At 43.1% G+C, this 14,627-nt stretch overlaps 1 protein-coding gene and 2 long non-coding RNA genes across 5 annotated transcripts in view; 1 reads left to right on the top strand and 2 right to left on the bottom strand.

Moving 5' to 3' along the window:
* Positions 1-14,627, top strand: part of LOC101465887 (inactive dipeptidyl peptidase 10) — a 168,493-nt gene that overhangs the window by 18,214 nt on the left and 135,652 nt on the right. The window lies entirely within an intron of this gene.
* LOC143413059 (uncharacterized) lies at positions 3,909-4,588 on the bottom strand. The gene is made up of 2 exons (XR_013093625.1): positions 4,251-4,588; positions 3,909-3,956 (listed from the first exon to the last, which is right to left on the bottom strand). It is a non-coding gene; the product is annotated as an uncharacterized LOC143413059 (long non-coding RNA).
* LOC143412948 (uncharacterized) lies at positions 10,489-11,099 on the bottom strand. The gene is made up of 2 exons (XR_013093468.1): positions 10,831-11,099; positions 10,489-10,536 (listed from the first exon to the last, which is right to left on the bottom strand). It is a non-coding gene; the product is annotated as an uncharacterized LOC143412948 (long non-coding RNA).

Raw genomic sequence — 14,627 nt, 5'->3', positions numbered from 1 at the left:
TCCCACAGTCAATGCCTTCTTGAACAGTAGTTTTGTTACCTTGGTGGGTTTAGCAATATTAAGGTCCTGAAGTGATGCTGTGTGAAGTCTCATCTCATAACTATTCAAGAGTGTAACTAAAGCAGGTAATGAATCATTATGAACTTATTAGGAACACCAGATGGTGCCTAAACCCCTTGACTGGGAGCAAATGGAAATTACTTTTCAAATGTGTATTTTTAGCATCAAACTGGCCATTCTGCAGCTTTGAGATCTTTCTTTTCACCAATCCTACCAATTAAGCACACTTCCTGGATAAAAGGGGCGTGAAACTAAATCCATTATATGAGCACTGAGGTGATTTGGACCCAGTGTGATGCTGAGCCAAAAACCATCACACTACCGCACCTCCTGGCATGAGTAATGTCCCATTTAACAGTTTGCATTTATCACATCAAGAAAAGTTCAGCATTGGTTAGCATGACTCATTTCAGACTTGAAAAGATGCAACAATTAAATGATGGAAAAGATGGAAAAATAAATAAAAATATGCATAAACTGTTTCAGTAAGGCGTTGTGCATATATTTGCCTCCAGAACAACTTCAACTATTTTCAGCTCAGACCAGTTATTTACCTTTTATTTCCTAAGAATACATACAGTGGGACAAAATATATTAATGGAATGCATTTCTAAACTTGTGACAATATGTGATTGTGTTTATCACACAAGGTCACGAGGATGATATCGCTAGTTTAAACATGATGCTCCTTTTATAAATTACAGTCCCATTAGAGTCAAAAACTAGAAAGTTCTGGAAAGACAGATCTACGTCTAGATGTTGTAGCTGTGTATTGTCACCAGGGGGCAGTTTCAACAACTATGTTTGTGCTGATATTTATCTTTTAGCCTAGTTCTTCTTTCTGATAAATACAGTTAACCCCTTTCTGTTCAAGTCTTCAGTATTCTGCCTAAAGATAGCGTCATCACCACTGAGCTACGTGCTGCTGGCTGCATGCAAGTGAGTCTCTGTTGCCCCTGTGTACACTAAATTTTTACAATCCTTCTGTCTATATAAAGAGCTGGCTCTTAGTAAGCCACTGACACTAACCTTAACAATAACACTGACCAGTTTCTTGATGGTTAGACATGGCTGGTTCCATAATTATTTTAGTTTATATTTCTAGTCTAGATTTTTCTTGTCAGAAAATGGAAAATAACTTTGTAGCTCTGCTGTATAATTTCTTTTATCTGTCAGTAACTGACTGCTTCAAAGGCTTCACACAGCTGTACTATACTTGTGTCTGCAGATTATATTTTCTGCCTTTACATTTCAGCAGGCTGAGCACTACTTTGCTGCAACAAAAAGAAATGAGACACAGATACTTGTGTATGTTGCACACATAAACCCATGTGCGCTTAATCTGTTTTTGGATACCTGTCAATTACGATTACACCTAATAAGATATGGCTGCTTCCTTATCTTCCCAGTTGTTCACAGAAGGAGTGATTTGAATAAGTCAGCCACTGGAACGGAGGTGCTTCCTCTCCTCTCAAATAGCAATTGTCATCCCATGAAAGGTTTTCCAGAACACAGCTGTTGTTTTCAGCCTCTGGGGAAAAAAAAGTGGATGGCTTCTATAGTAACTCAGAAATGGGACGGCTTGTTGTTGGAGAAAATGCCTGTGAAATGTGCTAAGGAAACAAAAAAGCCCAGAAACCAAATGGGAAAAAAGGGAAGAGGAAAGTGAGTGAGTGAAAAAGATTAGCCTCAGCCTTCTCTCCTGGTGGCGTTTTAAAATTTTATTCTTGGTGGCTCCCTTGGGAGTGCACGTACAAAATGCTTTTACCACTGAAAGGCTTCTTTAACTGAAAAGAATCTGAAGAAGAAACACTGAAAATAAACCACCTCTATGAAGCTAAATGTTCTGTACACTGATGCAGTCTCAATGTGTTCAGTTTGAGAACCTGATGTTAATGGCCATTATTTCTCTTAGACTCTCTTAGACTCTCTCTTGTGACAATTTGATTAGAAATTAAATTGCCACAATTTTGCATGACTGTGCATGAACAGAACGTCATACCAAGTGCATTTAAACTGTTTGAGTGTGACAGGACTGTAAGTTATTCATTCAAGTGCAGCCTGCTTTATACTATGATCAAAAATGTGACGTAAGCAAACACTTTATGTAACAGATATCAAATGATGGAATGATAATATAAAGGCAAAATAAAACACCAGACATGATGAGCTATGATTAAAACAAGTTAAAGGCCTTAAATGGCACCTATGTTTTCCCCTATTTTCTTTAACTTTGTTTTGTGAGGGGCTTCTAAGGGGAGTCGATACAAGAGTCTACACTGTATGAACTGAGGGGCTCGACCAAGGCCCAGCTATAAGACAGATAAAGACTATTTTGAACTGAATTTCCAAAATTAAAAATATGGAGCTGGAAAGGAAGATGGTAGTTTTTTCTTAAGGGAAATAACACGAATAAGAACAGTAACCACAAAAAATATTTATCTGAGTTGTCAATCAAAACCCTTCAGAGATATATTAAATAAAATACTAGATCCATGGGTAAAAGTTATAAAAGAAAAATCTGTGAAGTTAATAAAAAACATAAAAAAAATAACAAAAATGTATAAATGGGTATAAGAGCTTCATGTGGGTAAGAGAAGATGGAATATTTTTTTTATTGGGATCAGGATTTTTACAGTTATAATTTAGAGAAAATAAAATGGGGTGTTTATGATTAGATTTGAATGATTGTCTGCCTGCTTCTCAGTGACCTTAAACTATAAACTGTCCTCACTCAGGCTGGAGAGGACACTCCAGCACATCCTGATGCTCGTGTTGCTATTGGTCCAGGTCAACTTTTTCCACCAGAGTTGTTCACCTTCTTCAGCTGTGTGCACTTTCCTGCAGATATTCTCTCACCTATGTTGAGCTTAAGCCCTTATTTTCCTTATCACAAACACACACACTCACACACTCACACACACACACACACACAAAAACACACCTTCTCATAAATAATATTGATTACATTCAAGGCTTGTTAGCAGCTCTGTACCGCTTCACTCACCTTTCGCGTTCTCCGTTCAGTATCTACCATTTTGTCCTTCGCTGCACCTTCATTTAGACACTCTCAATCTGTGCAGCTTCTCCGTATCTCTATCTGATTACACTCTGGTGTACAGGCTTGCTGTGTGCACCCAATGTCAGAGCGTCACACCTTTTGCATATTATCATCTGCGTCCTTTGTTTCAATGTCCTGCAGAGTCTAATCTTGGTGGCGGTCATCCAGCCTTCTGGTAAAAGACAAGATCTGAGGTGAAGGTGAGGAAGGAGCAGGAGAAGAAGCTATTTAACGTGCTGCAGCTCTGCCTCATTATGCTAATCCTCCTTAAAAGAACCTCTGTTTCTGTGCTACATCATCCTTTGCTCAGTCATGATAGAAACTGAAGGACAAATCATACAAAACGCCTCTGCTGCCACAGCTCAACTAAATCATTTTTTTGAGTCAAAGACATTTCATTTTGGATATTTTTTTCACATTTTCTTTATGAAGATAATGTGGGAAAAAAAACCTAGTAAGATGCATTTGAATTGGTTGGTTTGTAGACACAGGTCAGTGGAGCAGTCACAGCCTATCTTTGCTTGAGGGAGTGTTACAACAACCAATTTTGAACCTCTCTCAATGTGGGACGCACAAACATGACTAAAGTTGCCACCACAGCTCTACACATTGTTCATCTTCCACTTATATAGCCCCAAATCGTGTTAAGATAACTCAACATGGCCACAGATATGATAAGAAGACCCTTTAGAAAAGACTGTTCTTCTGCCCTCAGCTGAATGTCTCTATCCAGCTTATGCAGTGAGCTAAACATAAAATGGCTTCAGTAAACACTCAGGAGACCGCGTGCCATTCTTCGGAGCTTTACTGATCCTTATTTTCCTTTTTTGTAAAACTGTAATAACAGAAACAGAATACAGTGTATTCACTCTCCATACAAATACACAAAGATTACATTAAATATTGTTGACTTATGTAAACAGTCACTACACAATCAAGAGATACAGAGATGGTAAGAGATACAGCTAACACCACATGCTGGTATGCTTCATGTTAGCAGGCTAAACAAAGGGCTAACAGCTAGCTTGTGCTAGTAATGTAACAAACTCGCTAAACACACAAGAAGCTCATTACTTTGCTGAACAAGGTACTAATAAGTGGGAACAATAAACCGTTTTGCCACACTTACAGATTATGCCTTTTCAAGGGCGTCAGATGCAGGAATTTACAGAGACACAGCCAAATGGACCTTCCCTGTCGAGCGCTGGGAGAAAACCACTGCTTGCGCTCTAACATGGTGCTACCCTGTCAACCCACTAGATGGCAGGCTTTGCCCAGACAAGATCAGGAATAAACATATTTTCTGACATGTTGCAACAGTTAATTACAGAACGAATGATTATGACCCGCCATATAACAAACTTATAAAAAACATGCCTTAGAAATAACAGGAGGGACAGAATACTCCCCGCCTGACGTCTGCAGGACGTCACACCAACTAAAGCTGAATCCCACTATTACAAAGGATATTAAGAGTCTTTCAGACTTAGCTCTTAGGTACCAACAAGACGACTTCACTGATGGGTCTCAGGTACACTCTACATTCGCCACTGCGGATGATCTTGACTTCAATCTTCCTTACTCTGCCATCTTGACTGGGGAAGGTCTTTGTGACTAGCCCTAGTGGCCAGTCAATCCTGTTTTCTTGTCCCTCTTTGAGCAGGACCACATCTCCAATTTGTAGATTGGGCTTTGATGCCCTCCACTTGCGACGACCCTGTAGTCCGCTGAGGTACTCTCTCCTCCATCGTCCCCAGAAGATGTTGGCTAGGTACTGTACACGTCTCCATTGCGCTCTAAACAGGTCCTGATCGTGGAACTGACCTGGTGGTACTGGGGGCGCACCAACCTTTTGTGTGAGTAGCATGGCAGGAGTGAGAATCTCAGGATGCTCTGAGTCAGCAGAAACTGTGGTAAGTGGCCTTGAGTTGACTATTGCAGTGACCTCCGACATGAATGTCACTAACACCTCATGTGTGAGCTTTGCATTTCCGTGCTGCAGCAGCATTACGTCAAGGATCCGCCGACTGACGCCAATCATGCGCTCCCAAGATCCAGCCATGTGCGATGCATGTGGAGGGTTAAATTGCCACTCACAGCTTCTGTCTCCAAGATACTTGTTGATTTTGTCGTTATGACAACCCTTCTTGTCGATTTGGAGTTCTCTGCAAGCACTCACAAAGTTTGTGCCGCAGTCGGATCTGAGTAGTTTAACAGCACCTCGCATGGCAACGAAACGGCGCAGAGCATTAATGAAAGATGAAGTGTCCATTGCTTCTATCACTTCGATATGTATGGCACGAGTGCTCATACACGTAAAGATCACTGCCCATCTCTTGGCCTCTGCTTGACCTCCTCGTGTCTTTCTGACTGTAACAGGCCACGGACCAAAAACATCTAGGCCCACACACGTGAAAGGAGGGTCTGTACACATTCTGTCTTCTGGTAGATCTGACATGATCTGCTCTTGTTGCTTGCCCCTTAATCTGCGGCATATGACACAGTTGAAGATGACACTACTGACGGCTCTTTTCCCACCCACAATCCAAAAACCTGCAGCTCTGATTGCACCTTCGGTGAAGTGTCTGCCCTGATGACATACTTGTGCGTGAAAGTGTCTGATTATGAGCTGGGTTATGTGGTGTTTACTGGGAATGAGCATGGGGTGTGTCTCATCTGTTGACAGTTGAGCTCTTGCGAGCCGGCCACCGACCCTAAGGACTGCATCAGCGTCTATGTAAGGACTCAGCTTGCTAAGTGGACTTTGTGTGCGAATGGACTCACTCTGCTCCATGCGCTTGATGTCATCCGCATACACCTCTTTTTGAACTGCACGAATGATAGTAACCTTGGCCTGCTGGAGCTGTTCTTCTGTAGCATAGTTGTTGCACTTGTGCCATCCACGACATGTGCTCTCTGTTTCACCTTTAAACGACTCGGCAATGTGCAGCAGTCTGGCAATAGTTTTTAGCAGACGACTCCAATTTGAGAATCTCTCGAACCTTGTGGTCCCGAGCTCTTTTTTTGACAGAAAGGTGGCACAGGATACGATATCTGGGCGCAGCTCAGTGTCGTTTTCAGGGCAAACAAGGTCAAAAGGTTCTTTCTGTATTTGTCGTTGGCCTGAATCTGTAAGGAAGGCAGGTCCGCTAAGCCATGTAGAGTGAGACAGATGCTCAGCGGGCAGTGCTCGTGTGGCATGGTCAGCTGGGTTTAGCTGTGTGGGTACGTAATGCCATTGGTGGGTCTGGGTAGAACGCCTAATGCGCTCCACACGGTTATGCACATACACATAAAAGCGTCTTTTTTCATTGAAAATATATCCAAGGACCACCTTCGAGTCGGTGTAGAAGTTCACCTCATCGATAGTAGTGTGAAGCTCCTGCTGGACCATTTCCGCCACTTCTACAGCCAGCACAGCAGCACAAAGTTCCAGTCTTGGAATTGTGATGTCTGGTTTTGGAGCCAGCCTGGCCTTTCCAAGAAGAAACCCAACTTCACTGAGCCCATTGCCTGCTGTGAGTTTCAGGTAAGCGACGGCTCCAACAGCTTTTGTGGATGCATCACAAAAAACATGCATTTCTTTTCTCTGAGATTCAGATAGTGAGATGGATGTATACATGCGGGAGATCTTGAGCTGTTGTAAGTGCTTTAGGGAATCTTTCCATTGTTGCCACTTGTCCTGTTTCTCCCTCGGCAGCGGTGCATCCCATTCGCTAATGTCCATAGAGATCTCTCTCAGAATGGAGCGGCCTTCGATGCTGACTGGCACAGCGAAGCCGAGTGGGTCATACAAACTGTTGATGACTGACAATACACCACGTTTGGTGAAAGGCCTGTCATTGATTTCAACTTGAAATGACAATTGGTCTGTCGACAGGTCCCAGCCTAACCCAAGGCTGCGTTGCATGAGTGGGGCGTGTTGTCCACGTTGGAGTTCCTGCGGGCCTGTGGCTAGATCTTCACTTGGGAAGGCACTGACGACTACAGGGCTGTTGGATGAGATCTTGTGAAGGCGGATGTTAGACTGAGCCAGCATCCTTTGTGTTCTGTGAAGGACGTCAATCGCCTGGGTCTCAGAGGGAAATGACTTTAGCCCATCATCTACATAAAAATGGCGCTCAATAAATTCCCTTACATCACTGCCATATTCTTTCTCTCCTTCCACAGCAGTCTTCTTGAGTCCATAGATGGCAACTGAGGGGGACGGGCAATTCCCAAAAACATGGACTGTCATGTGAAACTCGTCCACTTCTCCATCGAGGTCGTGATCGCGGAACCACAGGAAACGCAGATAATCACGATGGTCCTCTCTGACCGTGAAGTTGTGAAACATCTGCTCCACGTCAGCCATCACAGCATGTGGGTCACCTCGGAATCTGAGAAGCACGCCCACAAGGCTGTTATTGAGATCTGGGCCTTTACACAGTACTTGATTCAGAGACACATTTTCGAACTGGGCGCTTGAATCGAAGACTATTCTGATTTTTGCTGGCTTTTGGGGGTGGTAAACACCAAAGTGTGGGAGATACCAGCATTCTTGGTGGGGTTTGAGAGGGGGTGCCCTTTCTGCATGACCTTTGTCAAAGATCCTTTTCATAAACTCCACATAATGATCTTTCATCTCCGTCTTTCTCTTTAATGTCTTCCGTAGGGACATGAGGCGGTTGAGAGCCTGCTCTCTGTTGTTGAGTAAGCGACGTCGGGGATGACGAAAGGGCAGGGGGGCGACCCAGTTATTTGCATCATCTTTAGCAAACTCTTTGTGCATAATGTTCAGAAACGTCTTATCTTCTGCAGAGAGTGCCATTTTGTCATCATCAGTAGTTTGTTGAAAGATGTGTTTGCCCAGTTCATCTTTGACCTGTGTGCTCTCAAAAAGGGGGCATTCTTCTGTGATCTTCACTTTTGTGTAGATTCTGTTGCCACAGGGAGAGAGAAAACTGGGGCGGCCATTATCCAGTATGTTAGTCTTGTAGGAGTTCAATGTGGGTCTGTGAGCTCCCGAGAGGCAAACATCCCCAACAATTACCCATCCAAGATCAAGCTTTTGGGCATAAGGTGCTTCATTGGGCCCATTTGCCTGGCGTCGAACCTTGTGAGCCTGAATTACATCACGGCCTAAGAGGAGGAGAATATCTGCCTCTGGATCAAGAGGGGGTATTTGTGCAGCTATGTGAGCTAGGTGATGATGAGCAGCTGCAGCTTCTGGGGTGGGTATCTCACTCCTGTTGTCAGGAATCTGATTACACTCTGTCAGTGTTGGTAGTGGTATGGACACTTTTCCGTCCACACCCTCAATGACAAAGCCGTGAGCTCTACGGCCTGTTTTGTTCGTTGTGCCAGAGCATGTTTTCATTGTGTATGGAAAGGCTTCACCATGTACATTAAACATGTCAAAAAAGGGAGAACGAGCCAGTGACACATTACTTTGGTCGTCTAAAATTGCGTACATTTTCGTTTTCATTTGAGGGGCTGTGCTGTGATATACTTTCACCATGCAAATTTTAGAACAAGACCGTCCTTGTTGTCCCTGTCCACATACCTCAGTGCAGTTAGATGTAGTCACTGTGGAGCTCGGGATGTCTGGCTCCCCGCCGTGTGCCTCTGGTGTAGAATCAAAGCTCCCACTTCTCCAAGGGGGTGGCCCGGCATGCATGGCGGAGATGTGGGTATCGCTTTTGCACTCTAGACAACGAATATCAGCTTTACAGTCTTTGGCCCTGTGTTCTGTTGATGAGAGACACTTGTAACAGATCGAAAGCCCTTTGAGCAGACTTTTCCGCTCATCCAGTGTTTTCATCCTAAACCCTCTACATTTTGCAAGTGAATGGGGCTTCATGTGTACTGGACACCGTTTGTCGGGATCAAGAGAGTGAGTGTTAGATTTGTTGCTGGGTGTGCCAACCTGTGTTTTGTTTGCTGTTAGCGGGGCTCTAAAATGTGATTGTCTCACCAGTGGCCTTTCTATCCTCATGTGCCCAGTGCTGTAATTTTGTAGGATAAAGCTGGGGTCAGTTTTCATTTCAGCATTGCTATTTACGAACTGGACAAAGTAGGAGAAAGGCGGATAGTGCACTCTGTGTTCTTTCTTATACTTGGACCCCTGTTTGATCCATGACTCTTGCAGGGTATGTGGGAGTTTTTCCACAATTGGGTTTATGCCTCTTGGAGTGTCAAGAAAGCTGAGGCCTGGCAGATATCCTTCGTTTTTTGCTGCTTCAAGTTCCAGGAGGAGATCTGCAAGTTCCTGTAGAAGGTGATTGTCTCTCGGAGTAACTCTGGGAAAGCTCTCTAGGCGTTTGAACAGAGAAGCTTCAATAACTTCTGATGAGCCATAAATCCTGTCTAGCCTTTGCCATAAACGCTGAAGACCTGTTTCTGGATTGTTAACATGGACAGCCCTGATTCTCAGAGCATGCTGGAGAGACTCCCCACTAAGCCACTTAGTGAGCAGATCGAGTTCTTCACTGCACTTTAAGTTTAAATCTTCAGTGGCATTGTGAAACGTAGATCTCCATGCTAGATAAGTCTCTGGCTTGTTATCAAACACTGTCAGTCCTGCTGTCAGTAGGTCACGACGCGAGAGGAGGGCAGCGAGGTCTGATACATCTGCTTGTCGTTGTGGTTTGGCTGCTCCAACATAGTTGGACCAATGGGGAGGTGGAAGTTTGGGCTGCCAAACAGGTGGAGAACTGGGGGGGTACCCACGCGCAGCTGCTGCTGATATGTCCGGCCCTGTAGTGTGGGTGTTGTCTAAGTCACATTTTTGCTCTCTACTGTGTTTTGACTCACCTTCCATATTAGTGTTATTGTGGAAGTGGGTATCTACATACTCTTGAGTGCGGCTGACAGCCGCAGCTATTGTGGCAGGAATGTCTGGTGGCTTCACAGACTCTGCTTGGTCCAGAACTGCAGCCTCTAGGACCCTTGCAGCTGCAAGTGCTGCTTCTGCTTCTCCCTCCTGCTTCAGAGCATTTAGCGCTGCCTCCATCCGGGCCTTTTCGACCTCCATGTCTATTTGGCGTTTGGCATATTCTGCTCTTGCTCGAGCAGCTTCGGCTTCAGCTCGTGCTCGTGCTGCAGCAAGGCTTGCTGCTGAGCTGTTTGACCGGCGTGAAGCTGCTGAGCTGTTTGACGGGCGTGAAGCTGCTGATCTGCATTCCGACCTGACTTCCAGCTGTGAAAGCTGCGAGGTGTCCCCGTGGTTGGACATGATTGCTGTCGCTGGAGTGTCTCAGGATCCTGGCAGTGCACTTGATGCGTGGACAATCTTTTTACTCTTCTGCCCTCAGCTGAATGTCTCTATCCAGCTTATGCAGTGAGCTAAACATAAAATGGCTTCAGTAAACACTCAGGAGACCGCGTGCCATTCTTCGGAGCTTTACTGATCCTTATTTTCCTTTTTTGTAAAACTGTAATAACAGAAACAGAATACAGTGTATTCACTCTCCATACAAATACACAAAGATTACATTAAATATTGTTGACTTATGTAAACAGTCACTACACAATCAAGAGATACAGAGATGGTAAGAGATACAGCTAACACCACATGCTGGTATGCTTCATGTTAGCAGGCTAAACAAAGGGCTAACAGCTAGCTTGTGCTAGTAATGTAACAAACTCGCTAAACACACAAGAAGCTCATTACTTTGCTGAACAAGGTACTAATAAGTGGGAACAATAAACCGTTTTGCCACACTTACAGATTATGCCTTTTCAAGGGCGTCAGATGCAGGAATTTACAGAGACACAGCCAAATGGACCTTCCCTGTCGAGCGCTGGGAGAAAACCACTGCTTGCGCTCTAACATGGTGCTACCCTGTCAACCCACTAGATGGCAGGCTTTGCCCAGACAAGATCAGGAATAAACATATTTTCTGACATGTTGCAACAGTTAATTACAGAACGAATGATTATGACCCGCCATATAACAAACTTATAAAAAACATGCCTTAGAAATAACAGGAGGGACAGAATAACTGTGTGTATAAAAATGAGTGGCATGCAGCTTCAATTTCCACCATATCATTAAATGGCTTAACGATATAACAGAAATACCATCTGGTCCAGATTCAAAACCAGACATTTAACATGGAAAGCAGCCCAAGCTTGACAACAGTGGTGCAATAGAAACGGTTTAATTAAAAAGTTTTCAATTTACAATTGTCAATTTTGACCCAGAACCACACAAAACATGTCCATGACATGTTTCGTGTCCATCACATGGACATGAAACATGTCATGTGTTCTGTGGTTTAATTTCAAGCTGCAGTTGACCTCCACGTCCAGGTTCCCCACAGATCAGCATAAAACATGGATGTAGCCACTACGATGTCACTAACCAGCTTGGCTTTCTGGTTTGGTCACTTGAATGCTTGTTTTTGAAAACAGAAATTATCTTGTAATTACGGTGGCCGTGAGAGGCCAAACGGACTTCTTTTTGCAGCGTTTTTCTTTTTACAGGTGTTTTTCTTTTTGCAGCATTTTTCTTTTTGCAAGTGTTTTTCTTTTTGCAGGTGCTTTTCTTTTTGCAGCATTTTTTCTTTTTGCAAGTGTTTTCTGAAGTTGCAGTCCGTTTGGCCTCTCAGGGCCACCGTATGTAATCATAAGGATCAAATGCTAGCAAATTTAGCAGCAATATTCATTCATAAACTGTATGGGTACAATGCACAGACATACTTCCTAGTGCTAATTAATGGACTAATTAAGTATTAGAATTGTATTCACCAAAACTGAAGCGCAAACATTTTGTATATGTGATTACGTAGAGCCAACATTTTACTTACATAATACGTTAAAATGTTGAAGTGATCCAGTACAATGGCTCAAGTAGTGATTAAGGTCTAACAGATATTGATCGGCACACCTAGAAATCAATGGATCCAGAAATTTTAATTTAAACATCAAGATGTATTTGTTATTAAAAAAATTAAAATATTAATTTTTTAAATATGGTTTTTAATGCTCTGAAGTTGAGTGTTTTAACATAGGAATACAGATTTTCGAGAGGTTGCCCCTCCGTCTCAGTTCAAACGTCTATTAGCCATTACGTGTCTGATAAAGTAATCAACTTTAGGTCGAATAACACCTGTGAAATTAGTCATTTAAATGTTCAGTTATTCTAAAATCAGCTAAAAAGGATCAGTTCACTTAATAGTGGTAGTTAACATTTTAGTTAGCTTGTGCTAACTGTTGTAACGTCTTGTTTACTGAAAACATCTGTAATGTGCATCTGGTATTCTACAACGAGAGCTTGCATCATTGGCATGCAAATGTTTTTTTTAACCTCTTAACTTCAGAACTTGCTTATATCACTTTGCCTGAGGTGTTTGCTTTGTTATTCAGCAAAACCTTCACCTCATCATTAGCATAAATCCCCCAAGGCAGCATTCCAATTACTTTACTTTCACCAAACTTTTCCACCAAAAACTGAAATTTCCTTAATGTTTGTTGCTGAAAGCAGTGTGTGAAATTCATACAAATCTTCCAATCTTCCCCAGTAAAGCAGAGAGCTCAGAGGTGCTGTTGCTTTAAGAAAAATCAGTATAAAGACAAAGCCATTAGAACGAGTTTCATTGACATTTATAAATCACACGTCCTAGTGATGGAGAGGCCTTTTTTTTTACTCTGAGGATCTATGATGTCATTTGCAGACTGTCACCTAAAAGGGGTGCCGTAGGGCATTTACAGTCAAGGCTGGTTAATAGATCCAGACCTGGTGTGATGGGAATGCTGCTGGTGCTGCTGGACAGATGTACGGTGGGGGCTTCCTGTTAGTCTCCAGTTATGTTAGTATATGCTCATTGAATTAGCCATCTTAAATCAATAGCAGCGACAGGGGAATCAGCCTGAAAGCAATCCAATATTTTTGCACAGGCCATGAGTGATTTGTAGCTTCAATCTCAAACCAAGAGTATGAACACACGTAGGCACGTGCGTGCACACACACACACACACACACACACACACACACACACACACACACACACACACACACACACACAAACATTCCATGTTTAAAGTATGAGTACACAGAGATATTATCTCTCTCTTCACTGACATAATAAAACACTGGCAGTGCGCCGTGTTAACATTTACAAATGAATATTTATGAAATTTTAAGCAAACCAAATGTGAACAATGTGTACACAGTACAAAGAACATGCTGAAAACAAGTCACTAAAAAAACAAATTAATTAAAGACTGACACAAAAACAAATATTAAAAGAAGAATGAAGGAAGGAACTGCTTGTGGCTTCCTTTAGACACTGACATGTTGCTTTTTCTGACTTCTAGTTGTTTTTGAATATTTTTGCCTAATGTTTTTATATCATCGGCTCTGTCTCAGCCTGTTTCCCTGCTTTCCCAGGTTAGGCTTTGTCCATGGCAGGACAGCAGCTAATAAAATAACTTTATTTGAGTTTCAAATCATCCACCCATTTTCTAGTCAAAGGCGCTTGGAAAGAAAAGCGTCTGGACTTCTTTAAGTTGCTTGAAGACGTTTCACCTCTCATCCAAGAAGCTTCTTCAGTTCTAAGGTCAAATGGTGGGGAGTCCCAGATTTAAACCCAGTGGGAGTATCCCCCCAAAGATGTGAGTGGGCATTAAGGCATCTGGGGAGGGAATTCAAAACTGGATTATAGATGGCAGACAGTTGGTGTTGTAAACCACCGCCTGTTCAAAGATGGTCGCTCACAGTGGACATAGATGGCTTCTTTCACTCCTCTTTCAAACCATCTGTCCTCTCTTTTCAAAATGTGAACATTGGCATCCTTGAAAGAGTGACCTTTATCCTTAAGATGCAGATGGACTGCTGAGTCTTGTCCTGTGGAGGTGGCTCTTCTATGTTGTGCCATGCACTTGTGAAGTGGCTGTTTGGTCTCTCCAATGTAGAGGTCTGGGCATTCCTCGCTGCACTGTACAGCATACACCACATTGTTAAGTCTGTGTTTTGGAGTTTTGTCTTTCGGGTGAACCAGTTTTTGTCTGAGTGTGTTGCTGGGTCTGAAATGCACCGGGATGTCATGCTTGGAGAAAACTCTCCTGAGTTTTTCTGATACACCGGCTACATAGGGGATGACAATGTTGTTGCATCTGTCTTTCTTATCCTCTCTCGCTGGTGTCTGAGCTTCTTTTCTGTGCCTCTTTGCTGACTTTATGAACGCCCATTTAGGATAGCCGCACGTTTTGAGTGCTTCCTTTACATGTGTGTGTTCCTTCTTTTTTCCTTCAGGCTTAGAGGGAACATGTTCTGCCCGGTGGTGTAGAGTCCTAATTACTCCAAGTTTGTGTTCCAGAGGGTGATGGGAGTCAAAGAGGAGGTACTGAGCCATGTGTGTGGCTTCCGGTAAACTCGATGTTTAGTTTGCCATTCTCTTCAATGTGCACAGCACAGTCCAGGAAAGGCAAACAGTTATCCTTTATGTCTTCCTTGGTGAACTTGACATTTTTATCCATTTTCTACTTCAGAGTCAGGTGGCGATCAGTCTGAGCACAGATG

The sequence above is a fragment of the Maylandia zebra genome, linkage group LG16 (genome assembly GCF_041146795.1).
Source record: "Maylandia zebra isolate NMK-2024a linkage group LG16, Mzebra_GT3a, whole genome shotgun sequence".
Lineage (NCBI taxonomy): Eukaryota > Metazoa > Chordata > Actinopteri > Cichliformes > Cichlidae > Maylandia > Maylandia zebra.
Note: the sequence above shows the minus strand (reverse complement) of the source record. Positions and strands in the feature narration are given on the sequence as shown.